The 11,258-nt window shown below is 35.0% G+C and overlaps 1 pseudogene; it reads left to right on the top strand.

Moving 5' to 3' along the window:
- LOC137644591 (uncharacterized) overlaps nucleotides 1-10,588 on the top strand; it is a 61,967-nt pseudogene extending 51,379 nt beyond the window's left edge.
- Nucleotides 10,589-11,258: the final 670 nt, after the last annotated feature.

Below are 11,258 nucleotides of genomic sequence, written 5' to 3'. Positions count from 1 at the left end.
ACATCATTATTATGTACAATTGATAGTTGAATCACCGTTGATTTGCACCATACTCTTGTTTATCAGATTGCTGATAATTCGCAGGCTGTTAATGCCTCCCTGATCATCACATATGCAGTTGGCAATCAATACACGGCTGATTCATTCGCTAGGAACATCATTGATGGCTACATATGCAGCTGCCTTTTAGGACAAAATTAATTCTTGCATGTGTTACATGTCAGAACATCACCGACTTCTGGGCGTGGTTTGCTACATTTGCGACCCATTACGCACACATGGCCCACATACTTAATTATATTCTCTATTTCTTCTGTTTATAAGATGATTTACATAAAATTGATTAAATACGATGAGCGCATTCATGATTCTTCTTCATATTATGGTACAAAGAATGCGAAGCTGATCCCAGCACAAACACCCATATTCTCATAAATACATTATGGATTGATGCACACGCTACCATCCTTCCAATGGTGCTCTTTTCATTCTTGTTCGTTCGTTTTCCACAGTAAATGCACCGCGTATCTATTCATCGTTTACCCTTACTCCCATGAATGCATTAGATTTCTTCACACATTGCTATGTTCTGTACAGCTTGGAGTCTAATACAACCCACTTAATTCCATCGTACGTATATTTTGCCAAGGAAAACTTCAATGAAAAAGGATGCAAATCTTTTATTTTAAATTTTGGTGTTGATCTTTAGAAGCAATATTGTATTTATAATTTGGGCTATATGGTCCGGTGCCGGAGCCTAAATGCAACACTTGCACCATGAAATCAAAGTCAGAAGAAGTTGAACGTAAACAAGGAAGAGAGTAAGCAATAACCGAGTTAAGATGAAGCATAAAAAACAAGAGCAGCTGGGGACCGATGGAACGCTGCAAAGACCCTTATGTAATGCCTACAGTGTACTATGCGAGGTGCACTGACAGCAGAAGCTCCCTACCTTAGAAGATAGTGAGAGAAGTTGATAAATATTTGCCTTAATAGTAAATAGATCTGCAAATAAATGATGTTTGAAATGGAAAAAAATTCTGCCAATCGAAGAATTATTTATTAGTTCAGAAGCAATGGTCCTATTGAGTCTATAACGAATGAGTGAATGCGAACGATCAAATACGATATATTTGTTTAAAAAAAAAGTTATTAATGAGACAAACAATAGAACTCTAAAAGTATTTTAATCGTATCGTTTGAAATATAGAGATTACACAACTAGTCTCAGCCGTGTATTCTAATGAGGAGAAACATAATATTCACGCTTTGCATCACAAGCGTCATATTACAAGAAATTATGAAGTCATCTCACAGGGGCTGTGGCGCTAATAGATTTGGATCGTGCGTGTTATATAAAGGCACAACATTATCTGTGATAGATTGTTATGTTGCAATTTATAGGTCTGCTCCTGGATCCACTTCTGGCGTCGGCCGAGTAGCTTCCGAATTATCTCTCAATACTTACGGACTGGGTTTTGCTTCGCTTCCTTTTTTTTTTTGTCAGAACTTTTGGTTCCGCAAAGAATATTACCCGTGTTTTTGTTTGCGACAAAGCCTAACTATTAATATGTCAAACACTCAAAGTATTCAGTAAATATTTCTTTAATTAATGGTGAGCGTTGTGTCGTCGTTAAACTATCCTTTAGCTATTACCACTCATCGTACAAGGATTATCTGATGCTTTATATTGGTGTATTAAATAGCAATATTAAAATTGCCCCAGCTGCTGATTGATTGAATGTCTCCCCTTTTACCATGGCGTTCAAAAAAAAAAAAAAAACTCGCCAGACCACCGTTTCCCAATTTGACCGTGTGAAGGTCAACACTTCCATTTATTGATCAGTTTTGTTCCTTTTCCCTTCTAATGCCAAGCTGTGGAATTTGAACTCTGCTCCTATTTACCTTGAAAATTTTTATTTTCTTTCTTTAAACCGGATTAAACCAGTACACTGCGATCTGAGCTTCGTCAGAATTTCTTCACAAAAAAGGGTCCCATCTGTACTTCACTTTGGATCAAACATTGAACACGAGAGCAACTGCAATTGTGTTGTTATAATGCAGAAATGAACACTGCTTAGAAATTGGGCAACAAACTTAGTTTTGGAATTCATTGTTTTGGCCATCTGATAATATAAAGTTAATTGCTAGTCTATTCTGAAAAGCTATATATAAACTTTTCAACCCAAAGGCCAATCAGTACGTCGTTGCTGTACTGCCCGAATTTTAAGAAACATGCTACTTCATACCATCGACTCACTAGTTTCACAATGCTCATATCTTTACTATTGAGCCACAATAATTGGTATTCCAGCATCCATTGATATCGATATATGCTTACTTGGTGAGTTTCTACGCTAACGATACATCTTCACCTTAAAATTCCCTCTTAATTAACGTTATAAAAATGTTACTTGTATGCATAGAATGTTTCAAGGTTTCGGACACTGCTACATATTCCAATACATGAATCGGAAAGTCGTGGAGGATTCTTACCTGCTGTACACAACAACAACAAAAACAACAAACAAACAAAAAAATCAGCCATTTCCAGTCCACTGCAGGATAAAGGCCTCAGACATGTCAATTCAAGTCTGGGGTTTAGTCAGTTTTCATCACGCTGGCCAGTGCGGATTGGTCATGGAGGGAGATTTTCGAATGATCGCTCACAGCAAACCAACCTAGCAAGGGTGGCCCCAGCTAGTACAGCTTTGCTGATCATGGCGATACGCAAAACCCTTTCCTTAAGGTAATCCCCAATCAGTACACAGTAACCGTCATACACAGCACAGGAATTTGTTCTTACATCGGGAATGGATGGAGTTGGTGATCTCTGTAAATGAAATTATCATACCGGGGAATCTTTTTATGGGCGGGTGGGCGTGGTGGCGATGCAAGTGGCATTCACTCGCATATTCTTTCTTTTACTTCTTGCTACATTTTGTCGGATTCTGGGTTTGTCCGTTTTTTTAACGTTCTTAAGAAAAATTTGTTCTGTGGACGGGATTAAAATTTTTCAGTTATCACGGATTTTTGTATTTCAATTTATTTTTTTCATTCCATATACCTACCCATCATCATTATCATCATCTCCCACGTCTATTGACGCAAAGGGCCTCGATTAGATTTCGATATATGATTATTCTTTATTCATTGGTTATAGATTATATTATATTTTTTTTCTTTCCCGAATTAATTTGGTTCAACTAGACAAGTGTCAAGCTTGAATCATTGAGCTGGTAAATCTCCTCCTTTTAATAATAAACTTCTTTCTTATTGTTTCTGGAGTAATAATTTTGTCATGTTGCGTTTTTACTCCTCGTTCTAACTTGTGTTAGGGTTGTCCTCATCATTAATAAATGCATAAACAACATTATTTATTGATACATTAATCTAGATTAAAATTAAAACGTCTGTTGTGTGAATATCTCGCTAATACCTTATTAACACCTGTTCTTTATATACAGAAATAATGAATATCCATTTATTCGTTTTCTTGAAGAAGGGAGGTGGCCGTTACTATTATAAAAGTGTCTAAAGCAATTGGTTAATCAACAAACTAATGTAAAATATAGCAGCTCTCGAAGTAATTGCAATTAACAGCGTAATTGAAAGACACAGAAGATATTTTTAGAATATCCAAGTTTAGTAGAAGGAAAGTATTGCTTAAATACACTTGAGGTAGCTAAGTATTCTGTTTACATATTCACCCGAGGTGTCCTTACCCACTGATGTTGCGGCGTTGATTTAATAAACATCCTTGACAGAAATGCCATCAATGAATATTAGCACAAAAAAAAAAAAAAACATATGAAGCTGGTGTCTTATGAGGTTTTGTAACCAAGAACAACATTTAAAAGAAAGAAAGAAAAAAAAATATATATATAGAGAGAGAGAGAGAGAGAGAGAGAGAGAGAGAGAGAGAGAGAGAGAGAGAGAGAGGTAAGTTATAAGAATAAGATGGTGTGCAGGAACTATAGTAGAAAAAAAGTTGATTTACATTAAAGGAAATGCAGAGGAAGATGGAATTGTTAGTGAATCGCAGATTGTACTCCTGAGCTGAGAAGATAGTAATTAAAAAAGAAAAAAAATTAATGATAAGGATAGGAGAGAACCTGGGCCATTCGATGCAAGGGGGGAAAGGGTTAATATACTGTCGACACTGCTTGTAGAAGTGAGTGTTGAAAAGTTAAAAAAGGCAACTCAGATGATGAAGAATGGAAAGACGCTAGAGTTGATAGGATTACAGGCAAGAAGATGCAATATGTTGGTGACGGTGTTATTGGGTAGCTGACAGATATATTTGGATGAGAGCAAAGTTCCAAAGAAATGTGTAAGATTAATTATTCTGCCAATTTATATAGGTAAATGTCGTGTTTAATACTGTCGAGAATCATAGGGATATAAGTTAGTATACTAGGATTTTGATTCAGCAAGTAAGAGAGCATGCGAATGATGAAGAAAAAAGTGTGGGCATAAAACAAGGAAGAGGTGTGTCCACCAAGCATTTGTTATGAAAGAGTTATATGCAAAGTTGAAAGTAATGGAAAAGGCTGTATGTGACATACTTTGCAGTATAGAAAGCTTACAATAACGTCAATTTAGAGGCAATATGGAGGATTTTGAGGGTTGCAGTAAAGATATTAAGTTGCAGATGGCGATTAATAAATTCTATGATGCAAGTGAAGCATTTGCTGGAACATGGAGATGTGAGTGTGAGTGTTTTCTTCCTTGGCTACTATGGATATAGTGATGAAAGAAATAAGAGAATAAGGAAAGTGATTGTGATGAGGTGTAGAATGGGTGATGGTCCAAATGGTAGGGCATGAATTTGGACAAGCAAAAATAATTGCAAAAAGTAGTAAAAGATTTTCAAAGTGTTTGCAAGAGGTAAATGTTGAGAGTGGTAGAAATATTTTAATATTTGTACAAGAATCTTTTATTAGACAATACATGATGTTAAGGTAAAAAAAAAAAGTGAGTCGCAGAAAATATGAAATTAGAATAGCCGTAAGGCTATATAAGTTTATATGAGACATATTTATTTTAATGTTATAACTGTTCTTAAAATACTTAATTTTTCCTTGTTTCCTTTCCTCACTGGGCTATTTTCCCTGTTGGTGCCCCTGGGCTTATAGCATCCTACTTTTCCAACTAGGGTTGTAGCTTAGCAAGTACTAATAATAATAAAATAATATTAATAATAACGATTGAGTTCCAGGTTCCTAATTGCTCACTTCACAACATGAGTTTACGGGCATTGTCAGATAACATAAGTGTAAAGCGTCAAAGTTTATACTCAATATTTTAATTGAGCTTTGTCCTGCGACCATAAACAACAGTTTTAATGAAAATCTAAAGTTTGAACTCTATTCCATTTTACCTTGAAATCAGTAGGGATGATACTTTATCAGTTTTTGCAACTTATTATGGTATTTTTAAACTCCTTTCAGATTCATGATCTGACTTAAGTATACCATCCGCTCTCTGTTAGGATTTTGTAACATATCCACTCTCATAACATTTTGTCCTCTTAACTTTCCTAATTTTTGGGCGTGCAAATAAATGTTTTATGTAATTTTCTTCTTTGCACATTACACAAACATTATCTATGTATTTTTTTCCTGAAATTTGCTTTTATTTTAGTATGTTTAACTTTGATTTCAAGATTAGGATTACCTGATACATATGCATTTCTGTAATATAAGTCTGTAGGTCATTCCCTTCTATGAATATATTTTTTTCATCCCTTTCTTCTTTTCTTCAATTGAACTTTTTGTGGAAAGAAAGGTGAGAATGAAGGAAGGAATGGTTGTATCTGTTCTCCTATTTGAAGGTGCAGTTTTAATGTTTAATTCATATAAACAAAGGAAATTTGAACCTGTTGAAAATATCTATTGAAATAGTAGGTCTATATGTGGTAAAGAAAATTTAAAAACTGTAATAAGTAAGAATGCTCGTATATACAAGTGGTAAAAAGTTTACTGTTTATTAAAATATAGAGGAGAGTGGCTGGAGATGGTTTGGTCATGTAGAAAGAATGGACGACAACGTATGGGAGAAGATTCGACGTGGTGCTTATGATCCTCGCATGCTTTTTGTATGAAGCAGCTAATATTGAGGAAATTTTCTATGCAAGGTGTGAATCCACGATTCACCAGTTAGAATTTTTACTGTTCTCATAGCCGTTACATATGTAATTTTTAATGTATAAAAAAATATGTGAGCGCATATGTATGGTTGTCTACCCATTTACAGCCATAAAGAATTAAATAACCAAGAAATTGCTAAAGTTGATTTGACTATAACCTTGGCCATTAATTTCTCTGTATAAATTCGAGGGGCAGTAAGAGAACAAGTCTCTTCCCCCTCTGCAATGACTTAGATACATGTCCAAGAAAGCATTTACCCTTAGCATTGTTCAAATTTAGGCATCTCCCAAGCTGTGTTTTACATCGATCATGGGCTAAAGTGCATACATGGATGCGCATGCAGACACCTAGCAAGATGGATCGTCGGGGGACGTTTGAAAATGTATATTTTTATCTGATCTCTCCAGCATGCGCATGCGCCATCGCTTATTCAGGAGCGTCCCGATTGTATTGTGAGGGGGATTCATTAAATGTTTTGAAGAATGGGTGCTTAAGAGCGGTAGCCCCAACAGATCACCGCCAGTTGTTAGGGATAATCCAAGAAGAAATCTGAGGTTTGGGCGGGAAGAGGGAGTCAGTTTCCTGGCACACGCTGAAGGATGTGATAATGAACCCGTGATTAGTGGAGGAGAGATCAAATCAAGATATATTTTGGCTTCCATGTTGGTGGTAAGTTCTTGAGGAAGAGTGGCCTCAGGAAAAAAAAATATTAATAAGCGTTGAAAAAGAAATGGATGCCAAAAAAAAAAAAAAAAAAAAGAAACTCATGTAATACCTACAGTATAGTGATAAAGATGTTTTTTAAGGAAAACTGATCAGGGATAACTAATTCGAAGATTTTGTCTTTTACCAAACTACACCGCACACTGGCTATCAGCATCAAAAAGCACACATCCAAGTACACAAATTAATGAAGTTAAACTTAAGTGCCCATGTGTGGTACTAATTTATTTTGAGAACCATTCGTCAACGACGATGTATCATCCTGAAAAAAAAAAATGTAAAATAATAGATGCGATATGTGTCAATATCTTTATGGTATTTAAAAGATTTTATAGTTGCGACCATGTCCAACTCCCTTTTTTCTTTTTTATTTAGAGAGATGTTCAATTAATATCGTCATCATACATTTTTGAAATTAGTTTTCAATGTCATTTTGGTTACTGGTTACTTCAGGACGCTAGAAAAAAAATGTTTTTAATACTCTTCTCATTTCCTGGTTTCCCTTTCTTTTGTGCCAAATGACAGGAGGAGACATATTTCCATGTGTGATGATCAACAAATGATCATTGTGAATAAATGCAATTTTACTTCTCATCATTTGAAGGTGTTGCTGGAGAATGTAATGAAATCCAATGTAGAATTCAACGGACTCGTACTTTCCAATAAAACGCCTCCAGTCTAAAATTGTATTCCTTGCCAGTCTCTGGCCAGTTATTTTCTATAAAAAAAAAAAAGGTTCAAGATCCCACAACCAGAGGCTGATGCTCGATAAAGTTACCCTTTCCTTGACCTCTCGACTCCTCTTTTCAGTGCAGTGATGGTAATGGCTCCTGAGAGAGAGAGAGAGAGAGAGAGAGAGAGAGAGAGAGAGAGAGACTTACCTTACCTCATTGCCTTATTCTATGTTTGGGTTCCCCCAGGTCCCTCAGTGTGAGGCACCTCGTATATCCACCAGAGAGTTGCTTATGCATCTTCCGGTGTATTTTGCATCTTCCAGTCTTGGATGGTCTGGGATGCATCTTAGGTGTTTATCGAGCTTATTCTTAAACACATCTACGCTCACTCCTGATATGTTTCTTAAATGAGCTGGCAACAGATTAAATAGTCGCTGCATTATCGATGCTGGTGCATAGTGGATTAATGTCCTGTGTGCCTTCCTTAGTTTTCCTGGTAGTTTTGGGCACTATTAATCTACCTCGGCTTGCTCTTTCCGATACTTTTAGCTCCATGATGTTTTCAGTAATTCCTTCGATTTGTTTCCATGCTTGTATTATCATGTAGAGAGAGAGAGGTGTATGAAGAGAAAATAGTAAATGCGTGCCAATTTGACCTGGTTAATGCACAACCTTTATTACGTTTGATCTAACTCTTTCCCAGTAACTATTGTTCTCCAAAATTTGGTCTTGGGTAATTTCGCCAGCGATTTTAATGCTTTGAAATTGCCGACAAAATAGAAATTAAAATTTTCAGCACTTTTAATACAGCCGTTTTAAGTACCCCAAGAGGATTTTTCTTTTTTTTTCCGCTGCCATTATGTTATTTTGATGAACCCTAAATATAAAAGCAAACGAGTCTGCCAGAATTTGGTTGTAAATTTAGTATGGTGTTTGATTATTATTTTTTACTATATATGTAATAATAATAATAATAATAATAATAATAATAATAATAATAATGATAATAACAATTTATGTTTTATAAGATCAGGTCTAACCTCTTATTTTTTTTTTCAATTTTATTTTTCATATTTTTAAATGATACTCTAAATTATTACCATGTAATACTTGTAACGAATCAGACCTACAGTAATGGAAACTGAATCGCTAAATGTATATTTTTTATCAAAAATGAAAATTCTCACATGATTTCAATAGATAATGTAAGTTCAAGTTATATATGAGAAGGCTAAAGATGATTCTAATAACGTTGTCGGATGAAAATATATCTTTCAATGGATCAAGAAATTGATGGCATCACTCTATTGTACTGAGTATGTAAACATTGCTAGACTCTGTTACAACAATGAGAAGTTTTATTCAAGATGGCTGAAAACTTGATTTGATGCTTTAGTTTGTCATCCTCCTTATTATTATCCTTAAAGACGACTAAAAATAAGAAATTAAGAAGAAATACTTGTAGCTGTATTTCTCTCTCTCTCTCTCTCTCTCTCTCTCTCTCTCTCTCTCTCTCTCTCTCTCTCTCTCTCTCTCTCTCTCTCTCTCTCTCTCTCTCAAGTAGCAATGTTTTCTCTTCCTTAAAAATGCATGTGTAAAAAGCTATGAAAGATACAAACCACTTAAGAATACAATGAACATAAGATTGATATTATTTTCCAAATGACTGAAATCAGTTGAGTTTTGGCAGTTATTATTGCCAGCTTTCATAATTATTGTTCAAATATTAATTTTCAGAATAAAGAATAATCGTCCCCATTTCATTATCATCATTATCTTCTTCTAATATTGTACATTTTTGTTTCGTCCTCAGTGATATTATGATTTTTATATTGATTGCATGACCACCATTTCTTCTTCCTACAGAAACCAGAATTTCCGCGGGGGCAGTTGCTGGTGCCTTCGACCCAGCCACTACACCATCACCTCCGGAGACGAGAAGGAGATCATGAAGGCTTCCTTCTATCCGAACCTCACCGCTACCATCGGGGAATCCGTCGGAAGTGTTATGCTGTCCTGCGAGAAAGTGCCCATGAAACAGCTTTGTGGCCGTTTGGAAGAAGAGGAGACCAACAGGAGCCAATGCCCGGTGTTTACCAACGGCCGGGTGGAGTACTGCAACAACCGATAGCAGCGATTAACATATTCATAGGGAGAGAGACACAGATCACAAGCTGACAGTCAACGAAAGAGAGAAAGATGGATGAGGGGTGTTGTGTCTTGATAGCAGGGCCCGATTGCGAAATGGCTGCCCGGGTCAAAATTTGCAGAGAGATAAAAATATCGTTTCGTAAAGACATTCGAAATTGGGTGCAGTGCAGTGCAGATGAAATGACCTTCTCTCTCTCTCTCTCTCTCTCTCTCTCTCTCTCTCTCTCTCTCTCTCTCTCTCTCTCTCTCTCTCTCTCTCTCTCTCTCTCTCTCTCTCTATTGGATAGAAGAGGGTATATGGTGTTTAACAGTCTCAGACATATCTGGCTACCTATTTATATCTTTAGAACTCGTTGCAAAATCATGGCCATAGTTACTGCAGCTGTGTCAACAATATTTAGAACCAATCAATATTTTACTATTGACACAAGAATTGTACCTTCAAATTGACCTGCATACTGATCTATATTACCAAGTAAGGTTTCATAGACAAAAGCTCTTCATCCCATGCTTATCCATCTTTTGATTTCAGTCTCATTTCCCGGAGAAACACTTACTGTCTGCCCTAAGTACATCATTAACAATCTAAGGAGGTTCGTCCATAACCCATAATTGTTGTCGCTCTGCATTTTCGTTGAATATTATTTTAGTAATGTTATTAATATTATCTTAGTCTTACTCATATTCTGTTTCAGTCCTATATTCTGTTTTTTTCTATTAAAATCTTCTATCATATTTTGAAATTCCTTCCATCATTCAATAAACAGAACTATGTCATCTGCAAATCTGTTAATGCCGACATTTTCCCAATCTAAATTCTTGAAAACATCTTGGCATGATGTGAATAATTTAGGAGAGATGCTGTCTCCCTGTCTAGCTACTGTATTTATGTGTATATATATATATATATATATATATATATATATATATATATATATATATATATATGTATATATATTTATATATACATTTATATATATATATATATATATATATATATATATATATATATATATGTATATATATTTATATATACATTTATATATATATATATATATATAGATATATATATATATATATATTTATATATATATATATATATATATATATATATATATATATATATATATATATATATATATATATATATATATGTGTGTGTGTGTGTGTGTGTGTGTGTGTGTGTGTGTACACACAAAGATAGTAGCTACAAAAGGAATGAAGCTTGTGTTCTGTCCTTCTCAAGATCAAAGATATTTGGAAATAGGAACAAGAAAGGCCTCTCCTTAGTCCGTTACCCTTTATACTGCGATTCAACCTGAAGAAATGACTGATGTTATATGAAATAAAAAATAATCTAAACCATGACTTTTTAAACGCAAATATCTAGGTGATTTTTTTCCTTAGTAAAATGTGATGCTTTATGTATCGATTTTCTTACCTTTAACAAAAGCTAAACAATATGTATTCTGTAGCAATAGAAGGCGAAATTCGCGTGCGTTGCCTGTCGAGTCCACCCTGTGCTAAGACAATTGATTTATGTTGTCTCTATTGTTTT

This window comes from Palaemon carinicauda, chromosome 1, assembly GCF_036898095.1.
Source record: "Palaemon carinicauda isolate YSFRI2023 chromosome 1, ASM3689809v2, whole genome shotgun sequence".
Lineage (NCBI taxonomy): Eukaryota > Metazoa > Arthropoda > Malacostraca > Decapoda > Palaemonidae > Palaemon > Palaemon carinicauda.
This window is presented reverse-complemented; position numbering and strand designations above follow the sequence as displayed.